At 41.9% G+C, this 26,336-nt stretch overlaps 1 protein-coding gene across 1 annotated transcript in view; it reads right to left on the minus strand.

Moving 5' to 3' along the window:
* SYT1 (synaptotagmin 1) overlaps nucleotides 1-25,437 on the minus strand; it is a 656,423-nt gene extending 630,986 nt beyond the window's left edge. Inside the window, exon 1 of the mRNA XM_033951677.1 lies at nucleotides 25,351-25,437. The gene's annotated coding sequence lies outside the window, so the exon portion shown is untranslated. The remainder of the gene's footprint in view (nucleotides 1-25,350) is intronic.
* Nucleotides 25,438-26,336: the final 899 nt, after the last annotated feature.

The following is a 26,336-nucleotide window of genomic DNA, read 5'->3' on the forward strand; positions in this document are numbered from 1 at the left end:
CTAAAGATGCCTCCAAAATCGAATCTTCCCAAAACTGAGTGCAGATCTTGCTGAGGTGTGTATGTCAATTAAATCCCCACAGTCAACCATTATAGAACATTTAAACAGTGAGAATGGAAATAATGTGGTTATTGTATCTGAAATACTGTACCTTCTTCATTATGGTTCATAAAAAAGAATTCTTTTCTCTTCTACTAAGAATCAGCAGAGTTTAATCTCATTCTAAAAGCTTTGCTATAATAGATTTTCTTAGAAACTAGGGATCAATATTGAAAGCTTTCCGATAAGAAGATTTATCCGCTTATCTATACGCCCCATATTTTGTGGTCTTGTCCTTTTAGGTAAGATTGTCGAATATGTGGTCATAAACTTCAATGGACTACTTATCCATTTCATTTAGGGCTGCTACTTTTCTGGTCCTTAAACTTTTAAAAATGACTTAGATAGTGACCGAGTATAGCTGCTATCTGGCTAAATTTTGGTCCCATCTTTGGAATGCTGCAGAGCCCCCCCAAATGTGAAAGGCTAAACTTTGGCTAGACATCAAATTGTCTGGCCAAAATGTAGCCAGTATCTTGAGTCCAAATTCTCTGTATATGGCTCCATACGTTGTGTGTGCAAATCCGTGTGCACAGCCAATTTGCACACGCAGCTTAATTGTTTAACAAGACCAATTGGTACTGATAATTGGCAATTAACACCTAATAATTGATTCTAATTGACACAAATTAAAAGTTATGCACATATAGTTTGGTCGGTGCTTCCTATAAAGGGCTAGATTCACAAAGCAAACCAATCATGTACCGATCGGTATGCGACCCCTTAGCGACCAAATTCCCCTCTGGCCCAAGTCACTTGCCTCTCTGCCGACCATCCTCCGATCCGCGCATGCAAATGAGGGGAGGGACATTCAAAAGTAGGAAAGGCAGCGATTCACAACACAAAATTCTCGATCCGACTGGGCTGACCGATCAACTCCTACAGCGATTGCTGGGGACCAATTGCACACCTCTCTACCGACTCTCCTGCTCCATTGCCGCCTCTGCCCTGATCGCTGCCTGTTTCAGGGGCTGCAGAAGCCCTGGGGCAGGGGGAAGAGCAGACTGATCTTTGCTGCCTTCCCTGCAGTGCGAGCCCACGGGTTTAAAGTGGGGTTGCACGCCGCAGTGCAGCCCCGCTTTAAAACCGTGGGCTTGCACTGCAGGGAAGGAGGGAAGAGTCACAATTACCAGGCGCCCCACCCATGGAATAAACCCTTATGTGCCCCGGCCACGCACTGTCTGCAGGCCACTTGCCAGCACATTTTACAAAAGAGCTGCAGGCTATGGCCCTGGTACTTGGGGATAGGCAGAGCCTTTCAGCCCGGAAGCCTCCGCCTCGCCGTCCTCACCCCCGCAGTCTCTGCTCTCCGTTCCTGGCTTGATCAGACCACCTCGGCCAGAGATAGGAGCAGGAGAATTGGACCCAAAACCAGTAAAAAAAAAAAAAGGCACAAAACGCATGCACAGACTATCTGCAGGGAAAGCAGATGGTCTGCGCATGCACGGAGATCACACACCAGCGATCCGGGCAGGCAGATGGGAGCGTTCCTCCGATTGCTCCCATCTGCATATTTTCCTTTCCTGAATTTGTCGGATCTGGCCAGATCGGGCCCGATCGTGCAGGTTAGTGAATCTGGGCCAAAGTGCTGTGCGTCTGTTCTATTGTGTGACTCTGGAAAGTGGTTTGGCCAGGGGAGAAATTGGGCATATCATGGGTGTTTCCTAAAAATTACGCACACTGATGCAAAATATGACCAATCTGTGCACAACTTAGGGCTCCTTTTACAAAGGTGTAGTAGCGGTTTAACGCGCGGAGCGTGCGCTAAACCGCCAGCCGCTACCGCCTCCTCTTGAACAGGCGGTAGTTTTGGGCCAGTACGGGGGTTAGCGCGTGATGAAAAGTCACGCGCATTAACCCCGCTAGCGTGGCTTTGTAAAAGGAGCCCTTAGAATTGCCTTATGGGCAATTCTATAAGGGTGCTAAATATTATGTGCCCAAAATCTGTATGTTAAGATCAGATTCCGTTATAGAATACTGTCACCCTCATATGTGTGAACCTGTGTATGACCTGCTCATGCACCACCCACGTATATGCTCTCTTTGCAGCTACATGCTAAAGCAATTAGGTGCTAGCTTATAGAATATCGCCCAGATGCAGTTGGGTGCTTAACTATCATTTGTACCCCCCTGCGCACCAATTTGGATGCCTAACTTCCATTTTAACCATTCAATCTATCCAATTGACTTTCTGTAAGCCATAGACCCCAGACGCAAAAGAGCTGTCATACTGGGACAGACTGAAGGTCCATCAAGCCCAGTATCCTGTTTCCATTAATGGCCAACCCAAGTCAATAGTACCTGACAAGATTCCAAAAAAGTAATACAGATTTATGCTACTTGAGTGGAAGAATGGCCTAGTGGTTAGAGCAGCTGCCTCAGCACCCTGAGCTTGTGAGTTCAATTCCCACTGCTGCTCCCGGAGTGACTGGGCAAGTCACTTAACATTTCATTGCCCCAGGTTCAAAATAAGTACCTGTCTAAAATATGTAAACGGCTTTGATTGTAACCACACACGGAAAAAGCAGTATACAAGTCCCATCCCCAGGAATAAGCAGTGGATTTTCCCAAGTCCATCTTTAATAACGGCTTTTGTTTTAGGAAAATATCCAAACCTTTTTAAAATCCTGCTAAGCTAACTGCTTGCACCACATTCTCCAGAATTTAATTACTGAATGAAGAAGTATTTTCTCCAGTTTATTTTAAATCTACCTCTTAGTATCTTCATTGCATGCTCCCTAATTCTAGTATTTTTGGAAAGCGCAGACGAGTGATCTCCATCTATCCATTCCATGTTTGGATTTCCCTGCACTTATTTGTAACTAAGGATTCTCTATGCTTACCTCAGGCTTTGAATTCTGTTGTCTGTTATCTTAGTCCTGAGAGCATAAAATAGACCATTTTACCTGTATTATAGGTTGTAATATTTTAGCCAACCACAAAAATGTCCCAAAACTGATCATAGACTTAGACACATAGAAACATGATGGCAAATAAAGTCAAATAGCCCGCCCTGTCTGCCCATCCACAGCATCTACTATCTCCTACTCTTCCTAAAAGATCCCAAGAGAAAATAGATGGGTAGACTGAAATGTAATGTATTTGTTTCAATTCAAAGAATTTTCCAATGGCATAGTAACTATCTCAAGAGTGGCACAGTCTACAGTCAACATGGTAATGCTTATCTACGAACAGTAAGGTTGATGCTTTGTACATATTTTTACCAATTAGGATTTGATTAGATTTTTGCTAGTTAGCATTAGACTCATTTTACAAAAGCAATAATTCACTTTTAGAAAGATGAATATTCTTAAGAGAAAACTCCTGTACTCATCAGAAGTGGAAGGTTATCATGCTTTTTAATTGACCATTCATCGTGTTAATTTTAGCATTATCGCATGTCCTGTCATCTATCAGTAGTTGCATAAATTAAAAATGGTTGTATCTCATCACTTAAATTCCCAAAGCTTTTATTTTAAGATTTCTTGTTTTTTACAGATGTCCTTTTTATCATTATGTACAATAAACTAATATACACCACAAAGAGACACCAATAATGAGTCTGACTGGAAGGGAAATGAAGAACAATGGTTATATTTCTTTCGATATTCTCTAAGACCATCATCATCTACCAGTCTCATGCAATCCTTATATTTTCTCTTCTATAAAACTTATTGGACTCCAAGTCAGCTTCATAAAGCTCATTTATCAGATCCAAATAAATGCTGGCACTGTAGTAATCAATTAGGAGATCTTAAACATATGATATATGAATGCCCTATTGTTAAAATGCTTTGGAATTCAGTTTAGAAAACTATAAGTAATATTTTGCCCATCTCAGCTCCATTATCTTTTGAGATTATTTTATTCCGGGGTCACTCGCCCTGCCTGGTACCTTGGATTTATGGCAATCCAGATTATTAGAGGCCTAAATTGCTATTACCATTCAAATTATTCTACCACATTGGAAATCTGCTCATCTGTTAAACATTACTTTTTGGTGGGCCATTGTATTGATAATCCACAATTTTGAACGTAAGGCTAATTTTCTCATGAATAAGGGGTTCAAAACTACCAAAATCTGGTCTCCCCTATCAAATTTATCCTCTCTCAGTTGATGTTCCAACTATTTTCATGACAATGAACATTGACCTTTCTTAATTATTTTCTTTTCCTTTAGTGACTAATAGGTATCCCAAGATTTTTCATAGTATTTGTATGGTTTCATATCTGATATTTATTTTTCCTGATTGCACCTATAGTTTGTTCTGTATAATATCCATGGTATAATGCTGTTATTTTTTTTCTGTTATGTTATAAAATTTCAATAAAAAATTTTAAAAATGAAATGAGACATCAATAATAATTTGATGTACTTTGAAGCACTGCAATGATCAATTGAAGCTTTCTCTCTTAAAATGTAAGTTTAAAAAAAATAAAATAAATAAAGTCATGTTGATAAGTTAGTAAAAATTTCATCCGGTCTTTAGCACATTGAAAAACTTTTATAAAATGGTTCCCAATGTGTAAAGGAATATTATAAAATCACGCAATTGATCTAAATGTAAAAAGTACATACATGCTAAGCAGTCAAATCTAGTCCCAAAGAAAGAATGGATGCTTGAGAATAGCTCCTATAGAACCCTTGATAAAGCCATTATTGGCGAAACAGGTCCCTCGGTCTGGCTACTAATGCTGCATAATAAAGATAAATGACGAAACGTACTGTGATAATTTTTATTGAAATTCATTCCTTTGTACATCTGCATGACTGCTGTCTTTGACATGTTTCTCTGCACTGTACCTGGTTATTCTCTGCCTCAATAAACATGATATTACAAAAAAAAAAAAAAAGGATTAAGGATTAACCTTTTCCTATCGTGTGTCCCGGATGATGGGATATTCCAAAAATGGCATAGACAGTGGATAAACAGTCTGTATGGACTAATAAAGAGCCAGGAACACAAAATATTTAAATTTACAGACTTATGACTTATTTACATTATGTTTACAATAGCTGTAAATGATAACGGTGAATAATACAAAACTTTGCTAAAATAATTACGATTGGAACCAGCGTAGCGTAAAATTTACTATGATAGGAAAAGGTTAAGATTTAAGCCTTTTCAATTTTAACATATGCTGCCCCCTCCTATATAGAGTTCACTCTGAAGTGGTTTCACCTATATTTGTGGAAGGTTCCATGTAACCTCACTTCATCATCTTCTTTATTCCAGTAGAGGTACCCACATATATCCCCAGATTCTATAAAATGTATGCACAGGTTTGGTCATGTACCCAAATTGCATGTCAATTTAATAGAGTAAGAAGCTAATAGTGCCCATAATTGGCATTTTAACAAGCAATGATTAGTGCTAATTAAAATCAATTACATGTTACACATGTAAATTTTAGGTATGAGTCAAAACAGGGGGCACAGAAACAGGCAGGTCATGGGCAGGTTGGGCATTACTTTAAATTATGCACATAATTATAGAGTAAGGACATCCACACTTAAATTTAGTGGTATTCTATGAACTGTTCCTCATTTTAAGCGCAGCTTATAGAATAGCGCTATTTTTTCAGTGCCAATTTTTGGGGCGCTATATAAAGAATTTAGCCCATAGATTGTATCTGAATATTGGGAAGGTATAAGTTACAAGTAAATGCATATATTTAAATAGCTTTGAATGGTGAAATAAAACATGTGTGTTCTGGCATGCCTTCTACTTTTTTGAAAAGTAAATTAACATGCGACATTTCCAACTACACACCATAGAGCATTTCTTTTACATCAGAAGAAACATGTAATGAAGAAGTGAAAGTGTACTTTTAGATGATGAAGGGTTAATTATTCCAATGTGCCACAATACACAAGGACTAATTCAGTAAATGGTGCTGAAATTCAGGTACCAAAAAGTGGATCTCTGTTTTGCTGGTGTGGAAATTTGGCTCCCTTCTTCAAAATGGTGGCTGCCACCTCTGGTGGTAGTGTTGTGGTACTCCTGCTAGTGGTCAGGCTGCCATATAAGGGTTATGGAGCTAAGAAGCTCCGTGGCTAGAGGGCCTCTTCAGGGAGAGTCAGGGGTCTGTGGGGTGAGTCTTTTGGAGGAGGGGAGGCATCTTTTGTTTCTGCCCCTTTAGGAAATGCTCCCTAAAAGCAGAATAATACAACTTGTGAGGCTGATTGAAAATTGCACTGTGCTTTACTGCAGGAATGACTAACTCGTGTTACTACAGGTTAGTGACTGCTTAATAACTGTCCCCATAAATATCAATCAACTGAGATTCATCCAACCTGCTCTATAACTCCTCATGCTATACAAGTCAATCTTTAAATGTGCTAGTATGCTATACAAAGATTTATAGGTTCCATAAAATGCTTAATGTTCAACAGATTACATTAGCATTAAACATACTACACCAGATATTCTGAGAAATTTATTCCATCTTCTATTTGCTTGTGAGATAGCCACAAGCTATAGGAAATGCTATACCCAAGCACGGGAAAAAAGTATTTACTTTCCAATCATGTCTAAAGTTAAATTCTAAAAGGCTTTCTCAAATGCGTTCTATAGCAAATAGCTCTTTTTGTGCCAGGAAAGGCTAAATTAATCAGGGAGATTGTTTCAATCTCTCTTCAGCCATAAAACTCGCAAGGAAGACATAGGCACCAAAGGAAAAAGTTCAGCTTAACCATTATATTTTGAAAAAGTTCTCTGTGTAATAGTTTTTTTTCTGAGTTACAATAGCTCATTGGGCACCTTTGTGAACCTCAGACATAGGTCTACCAGTTAATTTAGAAACTGAGACTATCAGCTCTTTTAAACATATATCCAGAAATTGGGGGGGGGGGGGGAGAAGGGGTGGCTTCTGCCTTCATTTCCCCTGAGTCTTCCAAAGCTTTAACATCTACAGCTGTTTTACGATGAAGCTTTTATTTACTCCATTCCATGCAGGACAGAGTAATATAAAAAAAACTATAACCTTAAGACCAAATCATCAATAATGGCAGAAGTGAGACATGAAAAAGCTATCACTGTAGCAACAAGTTCATTCGAAAAGCCAAAAGTTTTTGATTCTATAAGGTTGTGGAGTAATGAAAATATACTGTTCAATAAGCTCATGCAACTGGATTTCCAACACCATTTTAATAGCAACCCAGGAAACACTTGAATTGGGCAACAAATCTTTATGAAAACCATTTAAGAAAATAACAATGACAAATAAAAGAAACCTAATATATAAATTTTACCCTAGTACACCATGTTCCCTCAAAGCCCGTGGGCTGCATGCGGCCCCCCAGGGACTATTTTGCAGCCCGCGATCTGTCCTCTCCACTTCACAAGTTTTCCGATTGTGGAGAGGACAATCGCATACAGACCGCGACTGCGGCTCACCTATAGCAGGGGTCCCCAATCTGCTTCCCTTCCCTTCTCACTGCCCTCCCTCAAGCCACCGCAATCGGGGAACAGGCCAGTGCCGAGGTCCTAGCTCTCCCTGCTTATCTTCCCCAGCTCGGAGCCGACCAATTCTCGCCACCTGACGTCAATTCTAACGTCGGGGATGAAGTTCCGGGCCAGCCAATCTCTGCCTGGCTGGGCTGGAACTTCCTCTCCGACGTTAGATTTGACGTCGGGTGGCGAGAATTGGTCGGCCCCGCGCTGTGGAAGATAAGCAGGGAGAGCTAAGACCTTGGCGCTGGCCTGTTCTCTGATTGCGGCTGTGACGGCCTGTTCCCCAATGGTGGTGACTTGGGGGAGGGCAGGGAGAAATAAAGAAAGAAGGGGGATGGGAGACAGACAGAAAGGGGCATGGAGAGAGAAAGACAGAAAGAAAGGGCAGGCATGGAGAAAGAAAGAAAGGGGGCACGGAGAGAGAAAGACAGACATATAGAAAGAAAGGGGGCATGGAGAGAGAGAGAAAGAAAGAAGGGGGCAGGGTGAAAGAAATAAAAAGTTGGGGGATGGAAGGAGACAGATGCCAGACCAGGGGAAAGGAAGGAAGGAAGGAGGGAGAGAAAGGAAAGAAAGAGATGTCAGACCATGGAAATAGGGACGGAAGAAGAGAGAGATAGAAGGGAAGGTAGACATGGAAACATAGATTTTGAAAAGAAAGCAGAAAAATTGAATATTAAGTTAATGCCAAAGATGGATGCAAGGCAGAAAGTGAAGACGGAGAGAAAAACAGTCAAAGGACAAGAAGGCCCTGGAAACAGTTAAAAGCACAGAAAAATAAAGTCACCAGCCAAAAAAAGGTAGGGAAAATGATTTTACTTTCAATTTAGTAATTGAAATGTGTCAGTTTTGAGAAAGGAAAGATATTAAACTTTAAATGCGAGGGCCGCAGAAAAAATAGTTAATGACAATTTTGCATAAGGTAAAACTCTTTATAGTTTATAAATCTTTCCTTCAACTGTTAAAGGAAAGATTTATAAAGTATAAAGAGTTTTACCTCATGCAAAGTTGTTATTTCTTTAATAAGACATTAACTATTTTTTCTGCGGCCCTCCAAGTACCTACAAATCCAAAATGTGGCCCCACTAAGGGTTTGAGTTTGAGACCACTGCTCTAAGCTGTGGAGGAGTCCTCCAATTACATTGCTGCCAGTGGGGGACGGTGTTTCGCTATTGTATATTCAATCATAGAGACAGACAGGTTCTTTGTAGTCCTGCAGAACGTGCCTGTCCCTCGCTGTTGAAAACTACCACTAGCTCTACCACGCTGACTCCTGCTTAGCTTAGAGGGAACATCACTTGCATGGATTCATATACGTGAAGAAGTGATTTCTATGGGTTCAGATGATGCAAACTGTTACTAACAGGGCTGCCAGATTTTACTATAGTAAAATCCGGACCCCCTAGATCTGCCCCCAGGCACACCAGTTCCACCCATCCCCACCCCATTACACCCAAAACCCGCCCTAGCCCCCGCCCGACGCGATTTAGAGGAGGCTTTTCAAAACTAGTGCCAGGTTTTGAAAAGCCATCCGGACCCCTGGACATGTCCAGGGAAATCCAGCCATCTGGTAACCCTAATTACTAATTGATGCGAGTCCTTCACTAGTCAAGGGGATGAAACGATCTCAGTGAACACATTTTTAATATGTTTTGCTAATGATGTATTCCCTTGTTCCTACATTGCTTCCAAGTAAGATGCCCCATAGCATTTCTTTCTAAGATGCATTTCTCTCTGAAGCTGAGCATCATAGCAGTGTTAATAGAAAACAAAATGCACAACGAATATTAATCAAACAGAAATTACAAAGTAATGAATTCCAGAGGTCAATTAGAGGACAATCCAAAAATAATGGTTGTGCATGAGTTACACAGATAGACAGCAGAATCCCAGCACAGGCAGCCTAGTTTAGAGAGAATGCAGAAATCAGAACAGAGATGTCAAGGCCAGGACCTGCCCAGTTCTAGTAGTATTTTACAATGGATCTGCCAATTTAGATCCTTATCCTTATGTGTAAGCACCAGCTACATATGGCAGAAATAACCATTCATTTCTCAGATTCTAAAACATCAATGGAGGCAACTTGCATCTCTCAGTGTGGGCTCTTCTTACATGTACAAATGGGTATTTTGTGTAAGTGCCGGCACGTAGATGTGTATGTCTGCCATTTTGGAAATCTATACCTTGATGTAAATGCACCAAGTACAAAGGCCGCTATCTTTCTACACTAATAATTCTGAGTGGGAAAACCACTGGCTTTCTGTAAAGCACTGCCCAAAAAGAGCTCTTTTACAAAACCTATACCTATCCAGAAGCAACTATGAATCTCAGCATTGATCTGTTTGATCAGAGAGATAGATTCCCAGTCTGAAATGGGGAATAAGTGTGTAGATTTTGGTTCCACCCTGGTCTGCCTCCTTGCCATAATTACTTAGAGGGAACGTTATCTACCTTAACCAATATAGAAATCAACTCAATCAATTACCCCATTTAACCCGCCCTAAAACTACTAGGAATGACGATAGATAGATGCTGCACCATGCAACCACAAATAAATAAAACAATACCGAAATCATTCGCAATTATGAGAAACCTAAGACAAGTCCGAAAATTCTTCGAGAGAACACAATTCCAACTCATAGTACAATCCCTAATCCTTACATCCTCTATCTCCCCTGCCCTGCAACAATGACAAAACAATTACAAACAATTCAAAACACAGCTCTGCGACTCATCTACTCATTGAGGAAACACGACCACATCACATAAGCATACCTCAACTCACACTAGCTTCCAATTCCGGCAAAACTACAATTGAAATTCTATTGCCTTCTATTTAAAACAATTAACAGAGACAGCTCAACTTATCTGAACAACCGCCTCATCCAAACCACCTCAACCAGGCATAGGAAAATTCACACTCCATTCATACACCCTCCAATCAAAGAAGTTAAACCGAAAAAAATATATGATGGCCTCCTAGCCACTCAAGCTGCAAAACTAGACAGCCAAATCTCCAATCTGCTGATAAGACCCCAGACTACAAGATGTTCAGAAAAGAAATAAAAATTATACTCTTCAAGAAATCCCTGAAAAAGTCTTAATTCCACAAATTCCTTCCTTCTTCCCACCTCCCTGAAACTACCTGATCTCCTATCTATTATTTCCTAGAAATGACCAGATATCTTCTTTTGTACTCCACCTTCTATAACTCTTTTGTAACCCGCCTTGAACTGCAAGGTAATGGCGGAATAGAAATCTCTAATGTAATGTTATCCAGCTGCGTTAGGGGCAATTATATCCATTATATTATTAGGATTTTATATACCGCCTATCAAGGTTATCTAAGCGGTTTTACAATCAGGTACTCAAGCATTTTCCCTATCTGTCCCAGCGGGCTCACAATCTATCTAACGTACCTGGGGCTCTGGAGGATTAAGTGACTTGCCCAGGGTCACAAGGAACAGCACGGGGTTTGAACCCACAACCCCAGGGTGCTGAGGCTGTAGCTTCAACCACTGCGCCACTGCAGGTTCTCTTGCCCTAAAACAGAATTAGTTAAATTTCTCTGGAGTAAATACTACTACCAATCATTTCTATAGCGCTATTAGACATACACAGCACTGTACATCATAACATAGAAACATGATGACAGACAAAGACCAAATGGCCCATCCAGTCCATCCGCAGTAATCATTATCTCTTCCTCGAAGAGATCCCGCAAAGAAGCAAATCTTACCTTACAGCCCTTCAGCAATATCACTTATAAAAATGTAAAAAAGAACAGACCCAAGAGCAGAACCTTGAGGCACACCACTGGTAACATCCGTTTCCTCAGAGCGATCTCTATTGACCACTACCCTCTGTCACCTTCCACCAACTAGTTCCTGACCCAGTCCGTCACTTTGGGACCCATCCCGAGGGCATTCAGTTTATTTATTAGACACCTATGTGGAACACTGTCAAAGGCTTAGAAGAAGAGACAATCCCTGCTCAAAAGAGCTTACAATCTAGTCAAGACAGACAAACTAGACAAGAAGGTGCATCAATATACTGTGCTCAGGTGGGGGAATTACAGAGGGAATAGCAAGATTCCAAGCGGAATCCCCAAAGAGTAGCAACATTCCATGCAGAATCCTCAGACAGTAGCAACGTTCCACACAGAATCCACAAGGAGCACTACTACTACTTATCATTTCTATACTGCAACTAGACATACACAGCACTGTACATCAAAACATAGAAGAGACAGTCCCTGCTGAAAAGAGACTACAATCTAGTCAAGACAGAAAAACTGGACAAGAAGGTGCTGGGTGTGTGTGTGTGAAATTACAGAGGGTGTAGCAAGATTCCATACAGAATCCCCAAAGGGTAGCAAAATTCCATGTGGAATCCCCAAAGAGTACCACTACAACTTATCATTTTTATAGCGCTACTAGACATACGCAGCACTGTACATCAAAACACAGAAGAGACGGTCCCTGTTCAAACAAGCTTACAATCAAGTCAAGGGGGACAAACTGGACATGAAGGTGCATCAATACATAGTGCTCAGGTGGGTAAATATTAATGAGATGCAAACTGTGCTCATTACTATGTAAATACAATAATGGGTCTTGCATTATGCAGCAGGTACACACCACAAGCTTTTGTGTAGCCAGTAAAACAACTTCAGCTCAAAGCTATGGCCTAATGCTGATAGATCACATGTCAAGGGCCAGTCAAAGCTGTCAAACCGTTCATCTTCATCCTTCCCCAACCATATGTCAACATCCCTGAACAGACGCGCCACTTTCTTAATAGGCGTCTTTCCAATATAAGAAAACATGAGACTACCACTAGGGGTTGATGATACCATTTTGGAGGATGCTTCTGGGTACATGTAAGAACAATTGGAGATCACTCTTGCCAAGTATGGTTGGGAGTGAACCTTCAGGGACTTGGGCTTCTTTTTTGGGGAGACTGGAGTATGACTGGAGATACAAGTGATGATCGGTGGTCAGGTGAGGATCAGGGGTACAGGTGATAATCAGGGGGCGGGGGAAGTAAGAGATAATCATGGGGGGGAGGGTTGACAGTTACAACTGGATCTCTAAGCTGTGGCCATAGCTTTGAGCTCCAATATTCTCAGGTTGCTGGAATAACACTGATTGTGAGGTGGCCCTCAAGCAGCATTATTCATTTACTGTAGGCGTTATTAATATGGTACCGAGATACTGCAGGTTGGTGACTCCAGAGGTAAATAAACAAAAACAAAAGAAAGAAAAAAGTTGGTCTTTTACCGCACCTTGATGTACATGTGTAAACCACAGCTTTCTAAAATGAGTTTTTTAGGTTTATTCGGGCTATACATTTAAATGCCAACATTTGCATGTGCAAACTGTGAATAGAGCATCTAAAATAAGAGTCAAAGTGTTTCCCGAAGTCAAGTCAGGCGTGGAGTTTGGAGGAGGCATATAATGAAATCAGAGCTGACTAAACGTACAAGGGAACTACTAACTGCATGACATCATCTGCGCTTAGCACAACAGACACTGGCAGTGAAGCTTTGATGGAGGAGGCGATGTGAAACCAGGAAACAGCTCAAGCATGTGCAGTATTTGAAGCACACTTGATAGAAATCAAAAGCGTTTCATCAGAGAGGATTAGATCCTGCAAGATGACGCTTTCATCTTGAAACTGGCAATATATTGTTATTCCTTCCACTGAACTCAAGGCTACAAGTTATTAATGAATTAAAATTATAATGAATGAGCAGTGGGCATATGCCATGATGACTTTTAATTTACTACTCCCTGAAATGCAGCAGGAGATGGCAGTCATAAACTACTTCTATTAAACTCTCTTTTCCACACAGTTTCTGCTCTGTTCTGGATTTCTACCATGGCATTTAAGGAACTCATTATGGTAAAGTGATATTAAATTAAGCATTGCTTTTTTCTGGTGGAGTTATACATATATTTAGTACTAGTGAAATAACGATTTGGAAAATCTTGGCTGTATCCTCAATTTCTTGATCCAAAAGATTGGATTTTTAACTCGCGCAAATGAACAGAGCCCATGATGCACTTGGAACAGAGTTACAAAACCTTGAAATTGCCTACAGCAAACTTCCAACTTAATCAAATTGCTCACATTAACCCATGCACATAAAATATTCTCAGGCTTCTGGGTTCTGAAGGAAAAGCTGCCAGAAAAATTAACAATTAGTTCAGAGAGAAAAGTAGTGGTAGAAATATGCAGGAGTTAATATTCTAAACAGCTTTTGTTTTCCTTTCCATTCAGGGAACCTGTCAAATTTTCTGCTTAGGTGCAAAGCAGTCAGGGATCTTAAAACAAATTTTCAAAGGGTAACTGCACTGCATTTTCCCTTTGAAAATTGCAGATGTACAAAGTACCTGCAGTCTTCAGATACATGTTTTATGAAAAATATTGGGAATATAGGTATGAAAAATTTTATTTCCAAATCCCACCCAAAAGGCTGTCTTAAGTTTCAAGTCTATTATGATTTGATATACCGCTTTAGAATTCCTAAGCGGTTTACATATAAACATCGCTAAAATAGGGAGAGCAAACCTGACTAATAAAGAGAACAGGGCGGACGAACAGCAAGGGTTACATCATTTCATAAAATTTAAATAAAAAGAATGGGGATGGGAAAGCACAAAAGGCTGTGGGAATAAAATGATTCAAAATCCTAATTTATACCCCTTAAGCATCTTTATAACGAACGGTTTCGAGGCTTGCTTTGAATTTAGCCACATTGGTTTCCTGCCTCATATTCGAAGGGAGGGAGGGAGTCCACAGTGTGGGGGCTATTACTGTGAAAATTGTATTACGGGTCGTATCGTAAAAAATCTGGTGGATGGAAGGAGTTAGCGCACTATATTAAGCTCCACTCAATTGGAAACTCTCATATCTTGGCATCCCAAGTCCTCTAAATTTTCTTCACACTTCTATCTCTAACCCTCTGTTGTAGTTCCTATTTCTTCTACTGTAAACCGCGCCGAGCTCTATGAACGTGGAGATGATGCGGTATACAAACCTAAGGATTAGATTAGATTAGATTAGATTAGAAAAGTGCATCTAGCATTCATCCACCAAAGACTCTTTACTATTCAGGAAAAGGCCTCAGAATTGGAGCCCACGTGCAGTCATGTCATAGACTGAGGTGATCAGCGTAGTTTTCTTAGCTCCATGCTCCAGTCACTGATAATTTTGCAACTATTTTTATAACTATTTTTCTTTTTCAGACGTAGTGTAGTTATTAATTGTATGTTTTTCTTCTATTTTACTGCTAAATCCTTGTTATAAGTTATCTATAATACCATTCACCATTTATCACCATTTTTTTAAACCACTTTAAAAAAAAAAAAACAAAAAACACTTTTTTAAATATGCACCTGTCCATTCTACTGAAAAAGATTGACATCTGAAGTACTTATCTTAAGCGCAACTTGTTCTTAAAGAATGCCGACACGGCCAGTGTTTCGCGGAGTTTATTCTTATCCGCTGCTTCAGGGCCAGTGTTAGGGCATCAAAATATATTTCTGTTACATTCTGTCAAGGATTTTCAGAAGTTGCCAGAAGATTTTGTTGGGACGACTGAAGAACCCTGCAAGTTGTGAGTGGAATTAACAGTCTATCTATGAAAGCCGGTGAGTGATCCACTTTAACTTTAAAAGTAAGAAGGATAATTTTGGTGTTTATTCATTTTAAAACTTTCAATAAGTGTGATACAATATAGAATATACAATCAATTTCATTTAACCTCACTTAAAACTCTTACACAATTCCTTCAAAACAATTACCCTCCCTCCCCTACCATCAGTTCCTCATTCAAAGACCTTAACTATCCCATCCTCCCCCTGGATGTGTACAAACATCATGACAGGGGTTGCCATACAACATATTACGAAAAATTGGAAAAATTGTGGTCGTTTAAATGATACCTTTTGGTGGAATTCATTATGTCACATTTACAAAATGGAACGTATTCTGGCCATACAGCAGGGGCATTTAAAGAAATTTAGGATGGTTTGGGGACCATTAGAAAAATACTGTAAAGACTGATAATATTTTTCTTTTCCTATGCTGATTGTAAGAAGGAGAATTTTGAATGTGAACCAGTGTGCATTTTTCAAAAGAGGAGTAACATGGTTATATTTTTTTGCCTTGATTAGGTAAAAAAATATGGTGAGGCCCCACCTGGAATACTGTGTGCAATTATCGCATTATCGCAAGGATGTTCTGAGACTGGAGTCGGTGCAGAGAATGGCCACCCGGATGGTCTCGGGACTCAAGGATCTTCCATACGAAGAACGGCTTGACAAATTACAGCTTTACTCGCTCGAGGAGCGCAGAGAGAGGGGGGACATGATCGAGACGTTCAAGTATCTTACGGGCCGCATCGAGGCGGAGGAAGATATCTTCTTTTTCAAGGGCCCCATGACAACAAGAGGGCATCCGTGGAAAATCAGGGGCGGGAAACTATGAGGTGACACCAGGAAATTCTTTTTCACTGAAAGGGTGGTTGATCGCTGGAATAGTCTTCCACTGCAGGTGATTGAGGCCAGCAGCGTGCCTGATTTTAAGGCCAAATGGGATCGGCACATGGGATCTATTCACAGGGCAAAGGAAGGGGAGGGACATTAGGGTGGGCAGACTGGATGGGCCGTGGCCCTTATCTGCCGTCTATTTCTATGTTTCTATGATTAATACTGCTATGTTTTGTGTTATCTGAAGCCTCCTGATGTCTTTTTCTGTGATTCCCTGATAGAGTGAATTACAATAATCTAAGGACTCCTTTTAACTAAGATGTGCTAAGCATTTTAGCACTAAACGCTAACACATGCATGTTAGTCTATGGACACGTTCGCATTTAGCGTGCACGTAGATTTAGCATGCACTAAAACGCATAGCGCACCTTAGTAAAACAGAGGGTAAGTGTGAGATGACCAGCGAGTGAATGAGGATATTAAGAGAGTTGTGATCCAATAGAGATGAAAGAGAACAACTCATTTTGAGTTGGAAAAAGCATTTTTGAACCACAGAATGCCTCACCTAAATGGGACAAAAATGATAAATGTTCCAAAACAGTGCATATATTTTTAGATGCATTTGAGGAGCAGTGCTTCAATATCACAGTCTACAGTGTTCCCCAGGTCGTTCGCGGTTCGCGGTCCTGGTCATTCGCGGTATTTTCCGACTGCGAACTGCCAACAAGGAGAGGGCAACAGGAGAGGCAAGAGAGAGCAGCTGGAGCGCCGCAAGTGCAGGAAATCACTTGCGGTATGCTCCGACCGCCTCTTCCTGTACTAAGTTAGGTATTATCCAATCAGGAGCTGCTTTGACACGCAGCTCCTGATTGGATAAGGCCCAACTTAGTGCAGGAAGAGGTGGTCGGAGCATACCGCAAGTGATTTCCTGCACTCGCTGCTCTCCTGCTGCCCTCTTCAGGCTCCCCCATGAAAAACCATATTCGCGGGTTTTTTGAGATTCGCAGGGATTCCTGGAACGGAACCCCCGCGAATATTGGGGGAGTACTGTACTTAGACAAGTAGGTTTTTATCCAAATAAGGGGCTCACTTACTAAAGCACAGTAAGATTTTGCACTCCTGGATTCTATGTATGCCACCAAGATTTAGGCACTGAAAATTGGGCATGGATGCAAGATGCATGTACATCTTTTTTTTTTTTTCTAATTCTTTATTGATTTTCAAATTTTGACAGTGCAACACAAATATATTAAACATGAGCATTATACATAACACACTTAAAAAATACAAAATTAATCCATTACCAATCCTTTTCTCCCTCCCTTCCTTACATAACTATTACATTGCACATGCATATATTATTGCAATATTATAGATAAAAACCTTTAGCAATCCCAAATACCTTCCCCTCCCCCACCCCCGGATGTGTAAGGAATCTGTAAAAAGGGAGATACCTGACATTCATTGCAATTCAACATATGCAGTCAATGGGCTCCACACCTTATTGAATGTCATACTAGACCCCCAAACACTCCTCATTCATTCTCTCATATTTATACGTGGAACAAATATTTGCCCACCAAAATGTGTAATTCGGTCTGTCGTAACTTTTCCAGTTCCTTGTAATCATCTGGATGGCTATTCCAGTCATAATCAAGAAGAGCCGGCTTTTATATCTATCTAAAGAAGGCTTAATATGCAATATTGTACCACAAATTATGGCTTTGTGTGCATCTTAATCATCTAGAATTTATACCATCAACATTCCATGATACCGATCCAAGGCAAGCAGTAGCTTTCCCCATGGAAAACTATTCGTATGCTGACAGGTTGAAGATGCTGGGGCTCTTCTCCCTGGAAAAGCAGAGACTTAGAGGAGACATGATAGAAACCTTCAAAATCCTGAGGGGCATAGAGAAAGTGGACAGGGACAGATTTTTCAGACTGTGGGGAACCACTAACACAAGGGGTCACTCGGAGAAATTGAGAGGGGACAGGTTTAGAACAAATGCTAGAAGGTTCTTTTTTACCCAGAGGGTGGTGGACACATGGAACGCGCTTCCGGAGGTTGTGATAGCCCAGAGCACATTGCAGGGTTTCAAGGAAGGTTTAGACAAGTTCCTAAAAGAAAAGGGGATTGAGGGTTACAGATAAAAAAGAAGAGGTAGGTTACAGAAACGGGCAGGAACCACATTACAGGTCATAGACCTGATGGGCCGCCGCGAGAGCGGACCGCTGGGTGCGATGGACCAATGGTCTGACCCAGTGGTGGCAACTTCTTATGTTCTTATGTCTGTCTCAATAGCAGACTAGGAACTTTTCCTCCAGTAACTTGTCCAAACCTTTTTTAAAACCAGCTATGTTAACTGTTCTTACCCTTGTTTTTTTTCTTCTTTTTCTCACACAGTGACTTCATTAAAATAATATTGTACAATTTCTACAATCATTCATTTTAGGCGATACTTCCTGAAATCTTTTCAACTAATATTCATGTATACCTCTTATTTGAATTTCAGTGCTGTTAATAAGTATTCTTTTGAAACTGTTTCATGATAGTTCTATTATTAAGGGCTCCTTTTACGAAGTCGCAGTAGCGGCTTTAACGCGTGTGACTTTTAATCACCGCTAACCCCCGCGCTAGCCGGAAAACTATTGCCCACTCAAGAGGAGGCGGTAGCGGCTAGCGCGTCAGCGGTTTAGTGTGCGCTATTACGAGTGTTAAACCGTGTTGGCGGTTTAGCGTGCGCTATTACGCGTGTTAAACCACTACCGCGGCTTCGTAAAGGAGCCCTAAGTTTCAGTTTACTGATTTTGACTTTATTTCATTCATTGTATTTGGTGTTTTTACTAGTGTTATGCTGTTAACAAAATTGTTAAGTTTTATGTTGAATTATGCCTGCTGTACTCTAACCTTGGATGAATCTCTTTATAAAGGCACTTAATAAATCCCAATAAATCTAATATAATAAAACCCTAAGCCACGCATGCGCACTTCCACCTGCATGCGTCCGTTTTCCGTGAGATGTAGGGCACTGCAGGTAGGAGTGCGCATGCGCGCAAATCTCTCTCTCTGGCCGGCAGAGAATCTGTACACAGGACTCACTGCTCTTCAGCTCCTCCAGCCAGTGGCAGACCAAACAGGACCCAATCGTGGAACAGTTTTCGTCGTCGGCGTCTTCGCTCCTCTCCCCGGCACACCCAAACCCCCGTTCAGCCTCCCATCCGACCCTACCTTCGGCTCCCTTAGTCCCTTGCCGCCGCTCCTCTTCTCTTCCCGCCCCGCGGTCCGAACAAACGTCCTGACTCCAGCAGGGGCCGCGGCACTCTAAACACGCTGCTTCACAGCCTGCTACTGCCCTGATTTGCTCTGCCCGACACAGCAGAGCAAATCAGGCCAGTAGAAGGCCGCGAAGCAGCGTGTTTAGAGTGCTGTGGCCCCTGCTGGAGTCAGGACGTTTGTCGGGACCGTGGGAAGGGGGCGGCAAGGGACTAAGGGAGCCGGCCACACCGTAGGATGGGAGGGAAAGGTGGCTGCTTTGGGGGAGGGGTGTGCTGCGAGGCAGACAGCTTTGCTTGGGGGGGAAGACAGAAGGGGGGCCACGGAGACACAGTCAGGGATGAACTGGAGAGGGAGAGGGAGAGGGAAAGGGGGCTGCTTTGGGGGAGGGGTGTGCTGGGAGGCAGACAGCTTTGCTTGGGGGGGAGACAGAAGAGGGGCCACAGAGAGACAGTCAGGGAGGAACTGGAGGGGGAGAGGGAAAGGGGGCTGCTTTGGGGAAGGGTGTGCTGGGAGGCAGACAGCTTTGCTTGGGGGGAAAACAGAAGAGGGGCCACGGAGAGACAGTCAGGGAGGAACTGGAGGGGGAGAGGGAAAGGGGGCTGCTTTGGGGGAGGGGTGTGCTGGGAGGCAGACAGCTTTGCTTGGGGAGGAGACAGAAGGGGGACCACGGAGAGACAGTCAGTGAGGAACTGGAGGGGGAGAGGGAAAGGGGGCTGCTTTCTAGCACCCGTTAATGTAACGGGCTTTAACACTAGTATATAAATAAATATGTTGACACTTTTTAAATTGGTGCAAACAACAGTCAGTCTCTAACAGACAGCAAGATTTTATCAAAAGAGAAAAGGTAAAAAAAAAATTACTAAATCTGACAGTTATCTCCTAACAATCTTTATGTTTTTACTGAGTATGCTTGATTCTGACTTTAATACAGTTCATAAAAGCTGTGATTTTCTTGTTTGTGCTGAAAAGCTACTTCAGTGGAATTTTAAACAGTTTTTCCTTCAATCCAGTCTCTTGACTTATGCTGAGCTTATTAGCCTCAGGGAATGCCTCATTTCTTAAAGACTATTGTTTCAGTAATCTCTAAAACAGGTTGCAATGCTTAATGGAAAAGAAGTAAATTGGATTTAGTACATGACGCACATGTAACATTGCCACCTTTTAAGTTGGCTTTATAGCACAATCAACATTAAGTTTGGTGTAATGGAGAAGTAGCTGTACTGACTGTTGACTAATGTCAGCATTGCTATTGTTTTATGGCTTTAAACGTAGGGCCCAGCTTTGCAAGGAAGACAGCAGGGGAAGAGAGGCTGATCAGGTCAGACCTGCATTTTCAGCAGCACTGAACTGAAGAGTGCCACTGAAAACCTAGGCAGAAAACTAGCTAGTACCCTGGCAGTCTGGGGACAGAATCAGGGTGAAACACGATCTTACCTGCATGCAGTGGGAAAAGCCACAGGGGTCTCAGGGGTCTGGGACCCCTCACTTTGCACTCAGGCGCACTCCAAAATTGCAGCACTGGAATGCATTGCTTTCTAAAGCTCTGAGCACCATTTTATGCCATGTCACATCCATGCCATACATTCACTATGCTATGATATGTCTTATATATCACTATGGGGTTCTTTTATTAAAGCGCACTAACTGAAAACTTCACTTTTTCCCTAAAAAAAGAGGGAAAAAGTTAAGTTTCCAGTAAATGAGGGGGGTTACAACCCCCCAAAACCCCCACAATGCCGGCGCAATCTCTATTAAGTAAAGTGGGGGGTTCCCCACCAACACCCCCCATCGGAGCCCCTTAAAATACTGTTTTTCTTCGACGCGCTTCCACCTTGCGCTCAGTTGTCTGCGCTGGGTTGTCGGTGCGCCTTTGTCATCACACGCTTTTGACTATGAACCCCACCCCATCTATATGAAAAATATGATTTTTAGTAACAATCCACATATCGCACAAGAGTGTACCTAGGAAAAGGCAGCATCTTAAACACTGCAGTGAGCAATAGAACACCAACACATATATTGCAAAACTAAACAAGCCAGATCCCGCACAGTCAATTGATCCTGCAATCAATGCCAACTGAAAACTATGTTTTTTTCTTACACACAGAACAGAGATACACCCTCGCCCAATATGGAATAATCACAAACTAAAAATAGAAATATGTAGACTAAAGTTAAACTGAACCGCCAAGAAACCAGACACTGGATACAATGCAACACCACAAAAACAGTAACACATGTCCTCTAATACAGTGCAAAATATAAAGACAGTAGATGTAAATTTGAAAAATCTGATACATAACAATCACCACTTTACAAATTAACAAATAAAAATAAAACAAATAATGAGAAATAAAAAAATACCATTTTATTGGACTAATCCCCGTAAGCTCGGTCCCCTTCCCCGCAAACCACCTGATTTCATCCACACAAGCCTTGAATTGTTTTATATTGAACTTATTATATTAAAATATAAAAAGAAACAATATTCTGTACAATTGCCAATTTATAAATCAGCGTCTTCTCCCCACTCTCTCTTCCCCATTTCCTTTCAGCGTCCTCATAGAAATTAAAGTCTAAATAATGCCAGTCACATAACAAAACATGATTTTACAAAAATAATTATCTGCAAGCCTGCAAGGATTACTAGATATCTTTCAGCAGCTCCCCTCTCCCCCCCATACCTTTGTGGTCAGGTGAAAATGATCTACCAACATTAAAATTTTAAAAGCACAAAGCACACTGTACGCAGAGAAAATGTTAATCATCATTTATATTCCGTGGGTTTTCAAAGAGGTCAAGACAGATGACTTTATGCAATGTCACCTCAGTAACAACTATACAAAAATAGACAAATATACCCCTCTCTCTCTACTAAACCGCGATAGTGGTTTTTAGTGCAGGGAGCTGCGATGAATGCCCCCCGCTGCTCTCGACACTCATAGGCTCCCTGCGCTAAAAACCGCTATTGTGGTTTAGTAAAAGGGAGCCATAGTGCAAAATATAGACAGCATATATAAATTCTCAAAACGGATACATTTTGATCACTAAATTGAAAATAAAATCATTTTTCCTACCTTTGGTAATTTCATCAGTCTCTGGTTGCACTTTATTCTTCTGACTGTGCATCCAATATTTCTTCCCTTCTTTCAGCCTCCTGTATACTTCCTCTCCTCCAGACCTCATTCCCTTCCCAAAATTTTTCTTTGTTTCACCCTACCCCCTTCTTTCTTTTTCTTTCTCTCCATACCCCCTTTCTTTCTGTATGTCTGTCTTTCTCTCTCTCTCTGTGCCCTATTTCTTTCTTTGTTTCATTCTGCCCCCTTCTTTCTCTCTCCATGCCCTCTTTCGTTCTGTATGTCTGTCTTTCTCTCTCTCTCTCTCTCTCTCTCCGTGCCCCATTTTTCTATGTTTCATCCTGCCCCCTTTCTTTCTTTCTGACTCCCTGTCCCCCCCTTTCTTTCTTTCTCCCTGCCCTCCCCTCCCCCATGCTACCACCATTGGGAAAATGGTGCCACCGCCGCTGGGGAATAGGTTGCCACTGCCACCATCGGGAACAGGCCGGCACCGAGTTCGCCCTGCTTCTCTTCCCCGCAGGGGCCGACCAACTCTCACCGCCCGATGTCAATTCTAACGTCGGAGAGGACGTTCTGGGCCAGCCAGGCAGTGACTGGCTGGCCCAGAACGTCCTCTCCAACATCAGAATTGATGTGGACGGCAAGAGTTGGTCGGCCCCACAGGGAAAAGCAGGGAGAACTCGGCGCCAGCCTGTACCCGATAGCGGCGGTGGCACTCAAGTGGCTAAAGAGCCGCAGTTTGCCGGCCTAGGAAGAACACTGGAGGGTGGCCAGCTGTGCACCCTGCTGGGGCGTAAACCCGGGGTGGACCACCCCACCCCCACCCCGGTATGCCACTGTCTGTACCTCACTCCCTCCCTATGACCAAAAATTCTCCTTTCTTCCATTCCCCGTGTACACAACCATCTCTTTCCCTCCCTTCCTCTCTCCCAAGTCCATGCTTTCTGTGTCCAAAAACACATTCCCTCCCCCACCTCAGCAAAAACGCATTCACTCCCCCACCTCAGCATCTCTTTCCCTCCCTTCCTCTCTCCCATGCCTTCTGTGTCCAAAAATGCATTTCCTCCCCAGCTCAGCATCTCTTTCCCTCCCTTCCTCTTTCCCATGCCTTCTGTGTCCAAAAATGCACTCCCTCCCCCCTTTTGTGTTCTGCGTTTGCCTCCTAGCCCTCATCTTAGCAACTTTCTCAGCGAGGCTCGTCTTGTGTTCCTACCTGCCCTGCCGCGCACACATAGCCAACCGGAAGCCTTCCCCGATGTCAGCGCTGACATCGGGAAGACTTCCAGTCGGCTATGTGTGCGCGGCAGGGCAGGTAGGAATACAACAAGCCTCGTAGCTCCAGTTGTATTTAATCCCGCGGGTCCCCCGTCGTCCCCGTTCAGCTGTCTTCTGTGCACCCCCTTGGGGCGTGCACCCGGGGCGGACCGCCCCCCCCCCCCCTAGGTACGTTACTGGCAACACAGGTAACTTCCCAAGCTACAAGACTTTGAAAGCACCAAGTACCAAGCTCAAAGAGGATTCTGCAGCAATATGGCCTTCCTCTGCTCCTCCTCCAACTCTCCGATTTTTGAGACTTCTGGAAAGAAGCTGCACCCCCTCCAACTCATTAAGATCTACTGTATAATCTTGCCTATGGACACCAAAATTTAAAACAAGAAGAATTGCCAAAATAATCTTTCCTGCTTCAATCTTTGAACAATCAATTATATATCCTTGGGAAGACAGTTCTGTCCTCATCCTTGCTTGCAGGTAGGTAGTACCTCTGAAATTAATTTAATTGCGAATATGAGCATATAAATAAATCTGTCATGGCAGAATGCAAGCCAGACTTTCACCTACCATGAAAATTTATGGTAGAAAAATTTGTTACAACATTTTTCTTTAAAATATGACAGTTATGCCCAAAGAGCCTGACTCTCTAAACACGCCTAACTAAAATTTGCATGTAACTTAATTTTTAAAGGGTTAAATGGCATGGTAATTTAATGGGCTATTAAAAAAATATTTTAATTGCCAATTAGAGTTGAGCACAAAGTAGGCATGCCTAGGGGTAGAGGTGGAGAATAGCCATGGTAGTCTTAGGCGCTAGGCATTTGAGGTAGGCAGTAGTAAATTAGGTCAGGCCTAATATATCGACTCCTGGCCTAATACTAAACTAAACTAAACCTTAAGTTTATATACCACATCCTCTCCACGGAAGTGGAGCTCGGCACGGTTTACAAGAACTTAAAATATAAGAAGAGAAAGGAAAAGGTTTACATGAGCTCATATATAGAATGGAAGAGTAAGGGGGAAAATAGAATTACATGTTAGAGAAGAGCCAAGTTTTTAGTTGCTTGCGGAATAGTTGGAGAGAGCCCAGGTTCTGCAGCGAGATAGTAAAGTCGTTCCAGAGACCTGTGATTTTGAAGAGAAGAGATTTTCCCAGTTTACCTGCATAGAGAATACCACGTAGAGAGAGGAAGGATAGTTTATATCTTTGGGCGGGTCTGGTGGAGTCAGGACTCAAGGAGTTAAAGGATAGTGGGATTAGGGGAGGAAGGATGCCGTAAATGTCTTAAAAGCCAGGCAGGAGCATTTGAAATGGATTCTGGAAATCACTGGAAATACAATATCGACACCTACCTCTAGGACACCTAAGTCTGCTTAGGCATCACTAGGTGTGAGTCTATAAATGGTGTTGTGCAGTTGATTGACAATTACATGGAGTGGCACTTACAATCAGGCCTAAAATGCATAATGAATGGGCTTCAACGATCATTAAAGTTTTGGTCAAAGTGGCAGATTTTGCACAAAATCTTTCCTTCTATTTGTGTCCTCAAAATGTTGATATTGGAAACTATTGCATCTACAAAAAAATACTCCAGAAAGAAATCCTTCCTTGCCATATAGACATGCCATCAGATTCACAGAACTCAAAATATGATTTCGGTGCTTACCTTCAATGTTGACCATCACCCAACTCTTTAATATTTTTCCTGTCGAAAGTGACACACAATAGACCGCTTGACCTAGGACATCAGTATCTGCAAAAAAATTGAAAAATAAATATATTTAAAACCTTCTCTTTGGAGCTTGTGCTATAAAAAAAAACAATTCTATAAACTAGATGCTTATATGTATGCATCCCTTGCATTCATAAATGTATAGGATTTATGTATGTAAAGAGTAAGGGACTTGAATACCGCTTTTTCTTTATGATTTACACAGTCAAAGCGGCTTTACATATTTTAGACAGATACTTAATTTTGTACATGGGGCAAAGAAGTTTTAGGTGACTTCCTCCAAGCTGCAGTGGGAATTGAACTCACAACCTCAGGGTGCTGAGGCAACTGCTCCAACCACTGCAGACATGAATAACATACCTATATAACATGTAAATGGAAGGAGGCATATACATGGGCAAAGCACTGGCGGGCTATAGAAAAGGCTCCGATGGGCACAAAATAAAGCCGCTTAGCACCTCTCAAATATGAGGCAGTAAGTGTTCCCAAGTTAATTTTTTGCAATTCTTGCGTGCTAATGGAAAAATTAGCATGGAACCTGCAAAATGGAAAAAAATGAAAAAGCCCCTAATACTACCACATTGAATTTGGGTTTAGTGCAAGAGAAAGTCCCATGGTAGAATGCACTAAGCCTAGGTTCTAACACCCTTTAGTTAAAAGGCCCCCTAAATAAAGCTCTTGGTATGGGAGTGGAGGGGTTAACAATAGACCCCCCCCAGTTCATCAAACTAATGCAATTACAAACTTCATATGCCTTGATTTTATATTCGGGCAGGTCAGGTACAAGGTCATAAGCTGATCCGAAATAGACAGGAACCGCTAAAGCTCTGTTTGTATAAGCTTCCAGCACACAATCTGCTCTGCATATAGAATGTATCAGATATATGTTATGTTAAAATCTAGGTTTGCTAGGTAGAAAG

Source organism: Geotrypetes seraphini, chromosome 7 (assembly GCF_902459505.1).
Source record: "Geotrypetes seraphini chromosome 7, aGeoSer1.1, whole genome shotgun sequence".
NCBI lineage: Eukaryota > Metazoa > Chordata > Amphibia > Gymnophiona > Dermophiidae > Geotrypetes > Geotrypetes seraphini.